General features: G+C 38.3%; 1 protein-coding gene across 1 annotated transcript in view; it reads left to right on the top strand.

Annotated features, from left to right (window-relative positions):
• Nucleotides 1-15,835, top strand: part of ARSB (arylsulfatase B) — a 232,662-nt gene that overhangs the window by 163,341 nt on the left and 53,486 nt on the right. The window lies entirely within an intron of this gene.

Below are 15,835 nucleotides of genomic sequence, written 5' to 3'. Positions count from 1 at the left end.
ACATTATGTTTCTATATGAGTTTTTTGGTTCAGATTTGTTCACTTTGCATTATTAATTCATATAATCCAGTGGATCTCTATACCTTATTTCTGCTAACATAATAATATTACATTATATTCCTGTACCATAACTTTAGATTGTTCCCAGCTATTAGGCATTTACTTTATTTGCAGTTATTTTCTACTATTATAAAAGTGTCGTTGTAAATTTTTTGTTGAATATGAGAACTTCCTTTTTGTCATTGACCTCCTTAGGGTATATGCCTAAGAATAAAATCTCTTGAGTCAGATAATTCCAGATTACTTTCCAAAAGAGTTGGACCAATTCAGAACTTTACCAGTAGTGTTTTGGTGTGCCTACCTTTCCAAATCTAACACTGACTATTCCCATCATTAGTCATTTTTGCCATTTTGCAAGGTTTAAGGTAAAACCTTAGAGTTTCTTTTATTTGATTTCTTTTTTATTAGTAATTTGGGGCAGTTTTTCATATGACTTAATAGTTTGCAGTTTTTCTTTTAAGAGACTGGAAGCTGAGAGACAAATTAGGAAACTTTTGCAATAGAATGAAATTTATTGTGGAGGAATAATTAATAAGATTTGGCAATTGATGTGTGGACAGGTAAAAGGACATTACCAAAGTTGCAGCTTGGATGATTGGAAGTATAATGATGACCTTAGCAAAGCAAGGAAATTACAAAGAGGCATGAGTTTAAAGGGAAAATTCTGTTTTTGACAAATTTTGGGGGAAACCTATCAGACACCTAATTGGAAGTGTCCATTAGGCAGTGAATTATAAAATATTGGAATCCAATAGAGAGACTGGGGCTAGTTGTAGAGATCTGAGATTTAAAGTGACCATTGTATTCATGGGACAAATGAGATCATCAAATCAAAGATGTTTATTGGTACCCAACTACCATGATATTTTAAGAAATGCTAAGAGAAGCCCAGTACAGGCTCTCCACTCATCTCCATACACCATGTTCCTTTCTTTCTTCCTATATATGGTTGTTGTTAGGAAGAGTACTTTATAAAAATTTTAAGTGTTATATGAATATAAATTATCATTTGATATTTATATTGATATGCCACTAATAACAATCCTGAGGACAGGATATTAGCACTGAGGGAAACAGTTGTCTGTTTTGATCCATTGTCTCCAAAAAACATTTGTAGACTTCAGGCTACATTCAGCTGGGATATTTAGGAACACTAAGTATTACAATCAATGCTAATGGATGCCCAAACAGTAGAGGAATCAGTTGCAAAGGGAGAGAGGAAGGATGGGAAAATGACACTAGCTCAAGAGAGGTTGTAGAGGTGAAGTGATTTGCTTTCTCCAATAATTCACCCCTCTCTGTATCAGGGACTGACTCTCATTCACATTCTGCTGGCACCAGCTTCCACACTTCCTTCAAACTCTAATTCAGGACTATGGGGAGATGGTAGCAAGGAGGTTATGACTGCACTTTGAAGATATCTCATTTGAAGGTGTCTCTTTGCTTTGCTACCAGAAACTCAATCATTTCGAAAATTTGCACCTGGAGAGACCCACTATGATGGGATCAACTCCCATTTCATGAGAGGTCTTTTGTAACAGGATAGAATAGTTAAGTTAAACTAATAATCCTGTGATCTCTTCTGAAAGTGCAGGCAACATTCTACTTCTGAGTCTTCCTCATGGTCTTTTTTTTTAAATAAACTATATCTCTTTTCTTTCTTATTCTCCAGCTCACTAAGAATAAAAGAAAAATAAAGGAAACTTCTTGTAAAAAATAAATATAATCAAACAAATCTTCCCGTGTCTATACACAAAAATGTCTGTCTTACTCTGCATTCTAAATCTCTATTATGCTGGGATAGCCTCAAGTAGCCACATCCTAGGAATAGAGGATCTCAGCCCAACTTTCTCCTCCTGGCATTTCCACATCTTCAATTTCTATCTTTAGCCCAACCCCCAAAGCTTCAGAGAGATGAATGACACTGGATACCATACTGGTAACAATACCCTTATGGTACCTGCTAGAACCTGCACTGGGGTGCCCATCTGTGCTACATGGTCCTCAGCTCCATGGGCTCTGGACAAAGCTACTTTCCACAATCTCTGCTGTTGACGTCTTCGTATCAAGGAAATACATTCCCAGGTTTGCTGCTTCACAAGTGCCCATGGTAGATACTGGAATTGCCACAATATCCAGGGAACAGGGTCTCCATTGTAGATGTTGGTGATAGTGATCCCCACCTACTCTAACTTTTTAGCCTTTCTTCTTCCCTTTCCCATAAAAGTATGATTGGAAGCTCAAGAGCAGATAATTCAGAAATTAAACCATTTGACACTATGGATCCTGTTGGTACAGCAACTTTCCATGAACATCCAAGATGTTACTTATGTGTTAAATAATTCAGCACTTGGAGCTAGTGGGGAATCTTATGGAAACTGAAGTCTTGGTACTTAAATGACTTCTCCAAGATCAGATAGGTCAGAAAATAGCAGGGTTAGGATTTAAACTGAGATTCTCCTTCTCCAAAGTCATTATTCTGTAAAGCCTCGTTCTGCTTACCTCTACTAGGTGGATTCTCCAATGAACAACAGATTGGTGTCTAACTTTCCATGATCTCACTTGGGGTTTTCTTGACAGAAATACTGAAAAAGTTTGCCATTTTTTCAGATCACTTTACAGATGAGAAAACTGAGGAAAAATAGAATGAACCACTTGTCCAGGTTCACACAGTTAATGTGTCTAAGGCCAGATTTGAACTCAGGTCTTCTCAACTCTGGACTGACATTGTGCATTATGGTGCCATTAAGCTACTCATAGCATCTACTTCTATTCACTCAGCAAATACTTGATTGATTATTAATTGACTGAAATCTTGGCTTTCTTAACTTTTAAGCACTTTCTTGTTTCCAAGGCAGTTTGCTCCTAAATCAACCAGAACAATGGAATAACAAAAAAGACCTAAAAGTCTTTGAGTGACATATTTATTTGAACAATTATAAACTCTTATATGTTTTGGCATAATATGAGAAAGTATGGTTCACTTGAGCTGTTTGAACAGAAAAATAAATATGAATCTGGATTTGCCAGGTGTCATTTGACTAAAAATGGATATTTAATTGTTGCTAAAGGTCTAGATGTTATGATAAATAGCATTTATATAGTACTTTAAGGGTAGTTTGGTAGCACAATGGATAGAGTGGCCAGCCTGAAGTCAAGAAAATTTCTCTTCCTTAGTTCAAATCTGGTCTCAGATATCTACTAGCTGTATGACCCTGGGCAAGTCACTTAACCCTGTTTGCCTCAGTCTTCTCATCTGTAAAATGAACTGGAAAAGGAAAAGGCAAACTATTTCAGTACCTTTGCCCAGAAAATACTAAATCGATATGACTTCTCTGGAAGGCAGTTTTTATTAATATCCCCATTTTATAGATCAGGAAGCTAAGGCTGAAGGAATCTGAATGACTTGTCCAACATCATACAACTAGTAAATCTCTGAAGCAAGATTTGAACTAAGGTCTTGTTGGATCCAATTCTAACACTCTATCCACCATGCTAGCTACCTGTTTCCATTAAAATATGCATGCTTTTTCAACTGAAAAAATTCACATACAAATGAAATGTGAATGCACTATTAAAAATTGTACTCTGCAGCAGTAATTACTTCATTGTTTCCATTTATCATCTCTAGCTCTTAACTATACCAACTAGTTAAACTTTTAGATTCATGTTAGAATCACATAAAACTGATAGGTACTAGAATAACTATATTTTTTGGAAGTCTGGTGCACTCATAACCGAGTTTAATCTTCCCTGTCTCACATCTGTTTTGCTTTATCCAGCAGAAATTTCTCATGCCAGAATGGCTTTCAATAGATGTAGGCAGTCTGCTTTATGTTGGGCCTCTGGAGTCCACAAAAACAACTGCTTTAGACTGTAATGAAGAAACATTGTTATTTCTTCATCTGAAATATCCTCAGTGACCACATATGTCCCTTAGTTTTTTCCTTTATAAACTCATTGTGTGTGAAGAAGATTGTGTAACATCTTTTTTGTGACTGGAACAGGCTACATTAACTCTTCTTCATTCTACAAAGACCGTCTTCATATAGGACTATTCTATGTCCTACGAAAGACAAATTCAATTACTGTTCAGTCGCCTTTCAGTCATGTCCAACTCTTTCTGACCCCGTTTGGGGTTTTCTGGGCAAAGACACTGGAATGGTTTGTCATTTCCTTTTCCAGTTCATTTTACAGATGAGGAAACCGAGGCAAACAGGGTTAAATGACTTGCCCAGGGTCACACAACTACAAAGTGTCTGAGGCTAGATTTGAACTCAGAAAGATGAATTTTCCTGTCTCCCAACTCAGTGCTATGTATAGTATGTCACCTATAATATAATTAGCATAATATAATAAAGTATGACATAATAAAATTTAATTAATAGAAAATGAAATATATTTCCTATTTTAAAGTGTGTTTGGGGAAAACAGTGCTCTGTATGCATAAGGTATTTGACAGATATTTATGGAATTAAAAGAACAGAGAAAAAAAGCCATTTTGCTACTCAAAACAGCAGACTCTGATCCAAAATAATGAATTGAAAGCAAATTTCATAAGCTATAAATTGAATCAATCAAAATATTTATTGAGTCTCCATTGCACTGCTGATGTCAGCCGGCCCTTACTCTGCTGAGGATAGTGTCAGTAATATTATAGAAACTCTAGACTTCTGGATGGAAAGGGTGGGGAAAATCTGTATTTTTCTAAATCTGTGAGCCCTTTCCTGACCTGAGCTCCCCCCGCCAGGTGCTAGTGCCCTCCTCCATTTATTTTGTTGCATTTATTTTTTTGTGCTTATTGATATCCATGATATCTTTCCCAAGAGAATAGAAGCTTCTTGAGGACAGGGAATGTGATGTTCTTGTATTTGTATCCCCAATGCTTGTTGCATGAATTAAGAAATACTGTTTGATTGACTGATCCCTTAGTAACTAGCTTGGTCCTTCTGGACTGTGTTCACCTCTGAGTGAACACATCTCATATGGGATGGCCAAAAGTCTTTCAAAATACCAAATAGCCTCCTCCTTTTCCTCTGCCTTTTCTTCTTCCTCCTCTAGTACTTTAGAGTTATAAAGCACTTTACCACTCACTATTAGTAACCATCGACCTTAAATTCATACATATACTCTCATTTTATCCCCACAACAGCCCTGCGAGGTAGAACTATTATTATCCCCATTTTAAAAAGGAGGAAAGTAAAACAGACAGGTTAAGTTATTTGCCCAAGGTCACATAGTTGATAAGTATCTGAGGCAGGATTTGAATTCAGATGTTCAAAGTCTCCAAGTCCAGCACTTTCCCCCCTAGGCTACCCCATAGGGTCAAATATTTAGATATGGATGAGACCTTGCAGTTAAATAATCTATCTCCTTCATTTTATAGATGATGAAGCTTAGCCCCAAATAGTAAAAGGGACTTGTTCTCAGATAGTCATTAAAACTGGCATTTGAACCCAGCTGTTCTAAGTCCAAATCCAGCCCTTTCTAAACCCTATTCCAACCCTTCTCTGTGTAAGTTCAAGACCAGACAGCAGATAGTAGGTTTGGAGGAAGGAAGGAAATGGGACTTGCCTGAAGTAAAAAGGTGGGTATTGGACAGTGAGATCAGTCATAGGGCAGAGCAATAAAGTACAAATGAGCCAGAAGCAAACACCACATCTATGTAACAAAGCAAGGCAAAAACACTGGGGCACCAAGGCAGCTATGGGCCCCAAGGGTAGAGACGGAATCAGAGCCAGGGGCTAAAGCAGTAAATCACTGAACCTGGGAACAGGGCCAATCGGAGTGAGGATCTGAGAGGTTCAGAGTGCTTGTAGCAATTTGCTGAGCTCAGTGAGTTCTGGGTCTAAAGACTCTTCAGCTGGGTGTGGGCGAGTCCACATGATCACCCTGATAGACAGTACTTGATGGCTGTAACTCTTCCAGCAGCTGCTTCTCCTGCTCCAGGAACCTAACACTCTCCTTTCTCCCAGTGCTGCCATTCTCCTGACATTGCACTATCTTAGTGCTGTAGACTAGGATACTGCTGAGTGGTGCAGTGGATAGACCTGAACTCAAATCCAGCCTCAGACATTTAATAAGTGTGTGATGCTGGGCAAGTCACTTAATGCTATTTGCCTTAATTTTCTCATCTGTAAAATAAACTGGAGAAAGAAATGGCAAACCACTCCAGAATCTCTGCCAAGGAAACCCCGAAGTGGGATCATGAAGAGTATGACTGAACAATAACAGTCCTATTGGCCTTCTTCTTGTCCCTCACACATGATATTCCATTGCCTATCTCCATTTCTTTGTACTGTTCTCTGTACCAGAAAATGCTCTCCTTCACTTTTGCCTTTTGTAATTTCTGGTTTCCTTCGAAATTCAACTTGGGGTTCACCTTCTATTTAAAACATTTCCTGACCTCCTTGGCTGCTAGCGCTCTCCCTCATCAAATTACCATATTCATTTGTGATAGATTTTATTTATACTGATAGATGTTGGGAACTCATATAATCTCGAGGAGTCCTCTCAACTGCCACTCAGATTTATGAATCCAGTTTCCCAGAGGACTAGCTACATGTCCCCCTTCCACTTCACTGAGGAATTATCTTCCTGATGCTGTTAGTTGGAGCCCCTATTTTGATGTGTACTCTCCAATATCCAAATCCAGTTAAAATTAGCATCTCCCTTATAATTTTAACCTAATGAATAGAGCCCCAATATTATTTACATAATTAACATTAGTCATCTTTTACAAAAACAACATTTATTGAAAAGTATATAGTAAGGACCAGAGTAAACATTTTCCTTGTTGAACCAGAGACACAGTTTTCCCTATAGTATTTCCTAGGAAGAGTCGACTTAAGTGGACAATTGCCAGTACAAAGCATTCATTCCACCAAGTTCACTTTCAAATTCCACCTTGCTAATGGATGATTCACTCCCTTTTGTCTGCTATCAGCCCACTGCTGTGCCAGATCAAGCAGGTCACTCCTCAAACAGCTCACTTGCTGGCAAATTCTTATATGAACTCCAGTTCCTGGACCCCTGGTGCTCTTCCTACCTTTCAGAACTCACACGGTCACAGCCTAGTATCCACGTCCAGCTCCTTCACTTAAGGCAGGAACCTAACAAAACAGAAACTATAGCAGAGCCATGTGCTCATGGCTTCATGTGAGACTGGGTGAGAAAATGTACATCACTGGCACTCTCCCCACACTGAAGTTTACTGAGGAACTGTCTCCTCACTCCAACACAACAAGGTGGGAGAACTGTCCCAGAAGAAATCTTTTGTGAGCATCTCCAATTAGCAATCAGTCTCTGAGGTACACAGTAGATATATAGCTTCATAAGCTTCCATATATAGACATAGCTTCCATGTAGTTGACATAATCCATGATACAACTTATTCTTAAGAGAGTTAATCTTGAATTTTAGCAAAACCTATTAGTTGATACTTCTCAGATCAAAATCCAAAGGCAATTCCTGCTAAGTCATATTTTTCAGTTAAGAGGATAGATTGTGAAATATTAGGAGAGTGACTGGGTGCCTTGCAAAAATAAGCTCAAGTGGAAAAATTGCAAAACCCACCATTTGCTAAAGTGACTGGCAGAAGCAACCTGATTTTTTTATATGGAACGTAGATTTCAAAATTCCCCAGATGTTCTCTCCCAAACTTGAAAGGCTAATCAATAAATATTTCACAGAATACTTAAATCTACTTTTTATTCAAAAATAAAAAACATCTTTCATAATGCAATTTCTGCCTATCTTTTAAAGATAACCTTTTCAGCCTTCTCCTATAGCTGACCCTCCATGTATATACACGTATAAGGCAACTAGGTGAACCAGTGTGTAGACTAATGGACCTGTAGTGAGGAAAGCCTATTTAAATCTGACCTCAGTCACTTAATTAACTTTGTGAATGTGGGCAATCAGATAATATTACCCTCTGTAAATGGGGATAATAATAGCATCTATCTCCCAGGGTGGTTGCAAGTCTAAAATAAGAAAATATGTATATAACACTTTGCAAACATAAAAACAATATTTAAATGCTAGCTGTTATATTAAACTGAATAGGAATATCGATTGTGAAGTGGCTAGCTAAGAAGGGTTCTGAAAAGGTGTTTCCTACAGGCTGCTTTGAAACCTGAAATTCCCAGAATTCATGTCATTCCTTGCTTGTACAGAATTGTATCTTCTGTTAAAACACAAATATCTATTTCTTAGAAGGAATTCAAATCAACCAAATTTTACCAAATGACTATTATTTTGCCAGTCATTGTGCTAGACTCTAGGGATATAAAGATAAAATTGAAATGTTCCCCACCCTCAGGGGGGCTTCTCTTCTATAGAGGAAATATAATGTGTATGCAGATTTGTAAATATAAGACAATCTAAGAAGGGAATAAGCAACTGGGAGATCAGTAAAAGCTTCATGTTAGAGATGACATCTGAACTGAGCTTTGAAGGAAGGTGGGAATGCTGAGAAGGCAAAGTTGAAGGAGAGTATTTGAGGCATGGGAATTGACTTAGGCAAGTTCATAGTGATGGAGATAAGAGAGAGTATCAAATCTGGGATACAATTGAGCTGAAATGTAAAAATCATGAATGGGGAATAATGTGAGATTAAAAAAAAATTAGAACCAGATTGTAGAGTTTTAAAGACTAAATGAAGAATTTCTCTTTTGTCCTATATGCCACAAAAAGCCAAATAATAAGTTTTGGAGGGCATTAGAATTCACCAATGTTAACATATACTATCTAATTTAGAAATTAGAGAATATAATTTTGAAGGACAGATGTAAAATGAGAAAGATGGGGCAGAGATATAGGGAAGGAGGGAACAAATATTTTTAAATACCTACTTTGTGCCAGGCTCTGTATATTTTATAATTATTATCTCATTTGATCATCACAATATCCCAGGAAGGGAGACATCCTCATTTTGTAGTTGGGACTACAGAGATTAAGTCACTTGTCTAAGCTAGTAAGTGGTGGAGGCTGGTTTTGAACTAGATTCTCTCTGACTCCAGTTATCCACTGAGGTATCTAACTGCCTCTAGGAAGGGAAAGAATGATTCTGGAATACTAGGACTTCTGGGAAATCAGGGGGTGGTATTAAGCCATTAGTGGAAGATAGGTTCTGGACAGGGGGGAGAGATTTATCCAAAAGGAGCCGAGGGGTAATGGTTCCTTAGAGAAACTTCATATATCTAGCACGTTTGTTGGTAACTAACATACCAATAAAATGGGAAGAATAATTTACTTGTACCCTGGAGATAGGAATAAAACAAATACCCTGGGCAAAGGTAGATGAGTAAGAAATTGCAGGTCTCCTGCAATGGCATCAGGGCCTAGGAAGAAGGATGTGTATGTGTGTGTGTGTGTGTACACACCTTGGAGCTCAGACAGGGAGTTGTAAGCAAGGTTGGGAGTTAAACTGTTACCATGCAACATTCAAGAAGCATTTGGCTCCATGGAGCTGCCTGTGGCTCAGGCATTCCAGGCAAAATGTGTTCTGGCCCTTCTCCTCTCTGTTGTGAGGTGTGAATGGAATAAGAAATGGATCACACTCCACCCAAGACAGGATGTACTCTGAGCTCATGCTGGGCTGCCCTGGGCTGCCTGCCCATGATAGATAGTCTCCTAACCGGCCTCCACGAGGCAAAGCAGACCTTATTACATAAGCCCAGGGACCTTAAGAGTCACTGAGGTGTGTGGGAACAAATTAGAAGGTTATTGTGCTCTTTTCTTGTTTCCCCTCCTGGATAGATTTATTATTTGTTTCTTTTCCTTCCTCAACTTGCATTCTTGGAGGCCCTCAGAGCCAGGAGGATCCAAGTCCACCAACTCCTACTCCAAAGTGGGACCTTCAGAGCTCCCCAGAAGCTTTCAAAGGACTTTGAAAACTCAAAAAATATCAAACACAATTTGTGTGAAATACATGAATATGAGAGCGGATTATGGAACTTTTAGCCTTATCTAGAAACAGCCACTGTAGCTGGTCTCTGAGCTTATAATTTCTTCTAAGTGCTAATCATTTATTTTTCTCTAACAAATAATAGTTGTTACTTCACTTGGCATTACACCAGGAGGAAGGAATGCAAGTCCTCATACTATAGCAGCCTCCCAGAGCTATAAAAGAAGGACACTTGAATGGGGCCAAATATGCTTAGAAACCCAACTGACCAGGATTTATTATCTGAAAGAGGCAGGAGACTCGACAGCTCTAATTGAGAGCATAATAATGAGAGTGGAGAGCCATCTCCATGCTGAATTATTTAATCTTTCAAATGTTATTACCTTATCTCTCCCCACAGAGTGGAAGAACTGAAGCTCATTAGCTTGCCTTTTTCTACAGTAGGGTTAAGTCAGCTTCTTTCCCCCCCAACCTCTGTTTCCAGATATATATGTTCATGTACATAGGCTTGAATGAATATATTTTCTTGTATTCTTGGTCTAAACAAGTAAAAAAACCAGATGTGTAGATACAGATGTATATCTATTTATATTTTCATAAATTCATAAATATCATTTTACATATACAAATAATATGTAACAATATACAATAAATATATAGTGTAAATATATTGTGATATATTATACAATAAGTATGTAGTATGATATAAATAGATAATTATGTATATTATCCTAGCCATCATGCAAATGAGTCTTCAAATTCTGCTCCTTTTTTTTTTTTGCTTCCTTCAGTTCATGTAAATCTTCCATAGTTTTATCTGAATCCATCATGTTTGTCATCTCTTATGGGACATTCCACTCATATATGAATAAATTAAATAAAGGAATTATTTTTTGAATGCTTACTATGTACCAGACACTGTGCTAGACCCTGGGCATATAGAACAAAGGTGACATAGTCTTCATCTTTAAGTTTATGTTCTAATGATTGATAACATATATAAGAGGGTAGTGATCAGAGGAATGGGAATTTTTGTCTGGGGAATCACAGGAATGGTGAATAGAGCTGTAGGACAGTTGACTGACAAATCATTTCTCAAGATATCCATTATAGATGTGAATCATGGTTCAAGACCGTAGATACATAGATGGATGGGTAGGCAGGCAGCTATTAGGCAGATGAGGGTAGAATAGGGAGAAAGTGGGGGGGGAGGAGATGAAAGATACTTAGATATACTGTATTTTAAATAGCCATTCCTCTTTGCTTAGGTATCCATTTTGTTTCAAGTTTTGTTACAAAAGTAAAAGCACAACCATAAATAATCTACATATAGGTCTTTTTCCTCTGTCTCAGTTTCCTTGAAGATCTCTCTACTAGTTCTGTCATTCAGCCAAAGAAGATGAAGAGTTTAGTAATCAATCAAAAACATTTATTAAATGGCTACTAGGTACTAAACACTGGCAATCTTTTTCAGATCTTCCAGCTAGATTATAAATCACTTGAAAGCAGGGACCATAGCTATTTTCTTTGCATCCCCTACATTATCTATGTATTTAAGATATTCTAAACTTTACAAGACTTGGAATGATGTCTTCTTTGTGGTCACTCACCATGCTCTCAAGCAGTTGATATTACCAGATTTTCTATACATGTTCAAGAGATATTATTCTTTTTATTTTAATTATAAAAGCTTTTTATTTTCAAAACATATGCATGGATAATTTTCAACATTCACCCTTGCAAAACCTGTGTTCCAGATTTTTTTCCCTCCCTTCCCCCCAACCCCTCTCCTAGATGGCAACTAATCCAATATATGTTAAACATGATTCTTCTACATATATTTCCACAATTATCATGCTGCACAAGAAAAATCAGATCAAAAAGTAAAAAAGTGGGGAAAAAAGCAAGCAAACAACAACAAAAAAGTGTGATCCACACTAAGTCCTCATAGGCCTCTCTCTGGGTGTAGATGGCTCTATTCATCACAAGGCCATTAGAACTGGTCTGAGTCATTTCATTGTTGGAAAGAGCCACTTCCATCAGAATTGATCATCGTATACTCTTATATAATGATCTCCTGGTCCTGCTCACTTCACTCAGCCTCAGTTCATGTAAGTCTCTCCAGGCCTCTCTGAAATCATCCTGCTGGTCATTTCTTATAGAACAACAATATCAGGAGATATTATTCAAAAGCACAAGTCAATAAAGAGGCATGGATCAAAGGCCTACTTTGTTAGCCTGGGTAGGAGAAATAAAATAGAAGTCCTGTCTTCAAGGAGTTTACATGCTACTAGAACAGCTTTGCCATATGCTATTTGTAAACTGAAATTCATTACATTGTTTTCCCCATATGGTAGCAGAGACACCATTGACCATATCCATATTTTAATGGCCTCTTGCTATTTTTTTGTTTTCATAGTCAGGTTCAGAAGGAAACAGAATAATCTAGCTTTCTGGTGGATAGAAAATAAACATTTAGTAGAAGAAAGTATGAACAGTACAAAAAGGCTTAAATAGCCTTCCCAATAATCTCATTTTGTTCTCATTTTAATCTTATTAAATCTTAGTCACGTATCTTGGCTGTAAAATCACTGATTTTAGTTCAGCACTAACTAAACTATGTGAAATGGATAGGTCCCAGTGATGTAACATTAACTGACTTTGCAGTGTGCCAACTAAATATGGCTCTGATATGTCAGTAATATGTCAGATGCCCACCACAGATAGTCTGTGAAGGCAGAAAGTAACTCAATATACCAGGCAGACCTGATGCGATTATAGGATTATGTCTGATGGTGGGTTGTTATGTGATTCAACATTTATTAGCAAAAGACTTGGTTGTTTTTAACAATGCCTTTGAAATGCCATTTGGAATTTGGTCTCTTTTTGTTTTTGCCAGTTTGCATTTTTCTTAGAAATGAACAGCATTCCTTCAGTTTCTCAATAGTGGTGCTTGTCAGCTGGCTCCCTGGCAATGACATGAGAACCAACCAGAGCCTTCACCTGTGGTTACCTGCCTCAGCTTCCCCTTGGCCAAGTGAAAAGTGAAGAGGTTTCTTTTCATCTCTCAGTTCTTTTTCTGCATCAGCTCCTGCTTTTTGTTTGTTTGTTTATTTTTAAATCTGAATGATCTGTCACTTTCTTGAGAACCTTTTAGAGTTATGCACTGGACTCTGTGCTAGGCACTGTAGGGTAAGGAGGAAATGATGTAAGCTAAGTGACAAAGGCAATAAAAGTTCAGAGGTGGGATAGATTTTTATGAGCTGGTATCATAAAGGATGCTGTACAACCTCTGTAGAAAGAATCCAAGGCACATAATCATCTCATTCTGTATATTTCTTCCTCCCCATCCCAGCCACTGATGCTGTCATCTATCCCAAGCATAGGTGTACCTTCATTATTGTACCTTTCTGAGAAGAAACTGTGCATTTTTGTTTTTCTCCAAGGGGGTCTCCAGACTCTTTCCTGAAAAGCATGTGAATAATTGTAGCTTCCATTTCTGTCTGTACTTGTCCCTTTCATTCTGTTATCTGCAGTGTTAAGAAATTTCTTTAGATCTTCTTGAGCTCTTAGCTTTCTCATTAGTAGCATATACTGTTTTTAACCTGTGCAAAACCAGGCCAGATCATTCTGTCATCGCCATTTCTTCTGCATTCCATGGAAATTATATCATTTTTTAAAATTCCTATTCAAAGAATTTTGATGGGGGGTAAACCCTAAAACTGTGTCCCCTTAAATCTGTAAAAGAAGGGGTCTCAGGCTCTCCCCTGGGAAAAGCATACCTTCCCAGACAAGCCCTTCCCAAGCCAAGTGGCTTCATTCAATCAGAGATCTTGGTCAAATCACCCTCATTGAAACAGATCTTTTGGGGGTGCCCAGATCTCCTTCAGGGGGTTCCCAGACTCTGGGGAAAGCCTTCTATTTTATTCAATTGGAGATCTCTGTCTGATGGTCCTTTATTGATTAGCCCAGATAGCTCCCTGCCCAGGCCAACATTTTGCCACAAGCCCCAGTTTTCCCTGATTCTGTAGCTCCTTGTCCTTCTCTAGACATCTGTAGAGATGGAGAGATGAATGTTCCTTGATTAAGGGAACTTTTGTCAGAATGCAGGAATTCCCATCCAGGCATCCCTCAGAGAATTCTGCTGGGCATGGAGCCTCAGTAATCCATTGGATCATTCTGGCTACAGAATAAAACAACAAGAAAAGACTTTACCTTGTCCAGATTCTCGGGGATTCCTGGTCAGGGAACCAAAAATGATGCTGTGCTAGTGGTAATTGAGGTGGGGAATCGCTCTGATTGGAGCAGGTCCAATGTGAAAGAATTCACAGACCTAAAAAGTCTGAATGGCAGAAAAGGGAAGTTTGTTGTTTACTAAGAAGGAGACTCTCTTAGCAAGCAAATTCTTAATTAGGAATTTGACAAAGGTGTGCTAACAGACTCCTAGTTATATAGGCAAAATGTTGGCCTGGGGCTGAGAGTTGTCTGGGCTAATCAATAAAGGATCATCAGACAGAGATCTCCAATTGGATAAAGTTGAAGGCTTTCCCCAGAGTCTGAAACCCTCTGAAGGGGATCTGGGCTACCCCCAAAAGATCTCAGTTTCAATTAGGGTGATTTGACCAAGATCTCCAATTAAATGAAACCATTTAACTTGAGAAGGACTTGTCTGAGAAGGTATGCTTTTCCTAGGGAGCCTGAGAACCCAAATTTTCCTTCTTTTACAGATTAAAGGGGACACAGTTGCACGGTTCACCCCCATCAATTTCACATTAATACATTTGTTTCTAGAGAGGAAAAATAGAAATGTAGGAATTGCTCTGGTTCCCTCCATTTTATACTGGGCCCAGATGAGAGATTAAGTGGTGGGAATTATTTTTCTTCTATGTGGCAGAGCCAAAGGCCACAGATGAAAGTCTTTCTTAGAGTGCTGCACTGTCCACATTTCTTTGGGAGCTCTTTGAGCCCTTTTCTCTGGGTGGGCAGGGGAGGAAGGAGTTGGGCTTTGCCCTCAGTTTTCCTCCTGTATCTATTCCCAGTCTCACTAGCTGCATGTGAGAAATGGAATAGGAATAGTGCTGACTTATCTGGGCTCCCTAGCTTTCTCTGCTGCCCTCTTCACCTCTCCTTCCAATTTTTGTGAGCAACTGAGAGATTTTATGAGAAACCAAGTGATTCATATGTTAAGATCTCTATGCTCTTTGTGGTGGGGTGGGGTGAGCTGTGGGTGGTAGGAAAAGGAAGAAGGAATGAACCAGCAGGAATAAAGAATTCATCCTGAGTCAGAAAGAAACACACCCAGACTCTTTCAGTTCACTCTAAATTAGTTATATCTCAAAGTAGACATTCCTAATACTCAGAGATATTTTATTCCCTTCTATATTCACATCTTTGGGCATCCTGTAGAACCTTACTTTCTGAGCTTCTTGGGGGTGGAAAGGGACTTCTTTTCAACTCCATACATGACTTCATTAATCAAGCAATTAATTAAGAGGAGCTTACAAAGCACTGGGGATACAAATAAAAATGTAAGAAAATCTCTTCTCTCCTCACAAGGAGCTCACATTTTAATGATGAGACAACATAAGTTTTAGCTGCAAATCAGATGGAAAGGTCCTGTGGTCTTTCAGGTACAGAGGCAACACAGAGATCTTAAAAAAATTTTTTTTTCAATTAGCAAACTTTTATTTTCTCTCCCTTTCACTCTCATTTTTTAAAAAAAGAAAAACAAAAACAAAATTCTTGTCCCAAACATGCATAAGACAAATCCCCTCATTTCCAGCTCATGTTGCATCTTTAGTCATCATCTCTCTGTCAGGAAGTGGGTGATAAACTTCATGACCAGTTTTCTGGAGTTGAGGTTGG

This window comes from Sminthopsis crassicaudata, chromosome 1 (genome assembly GCF_048593235.1).
Source record: "Sminthopsis crassicaudata isolate SCR6 chromosome 1, ASM4859323v1, whole genome shotgun sequence".
NCBI classification, from domain to species: Eukaryota; Metazoa; Chordata; class Mammalia; order Dasyuromorphia; family Dasyuridae; genus Sminthopsis; species Sminthopsis crassicaudata.
This window is presented reverse-complemented; position numbering and strand designations above follow the sequence as displayed.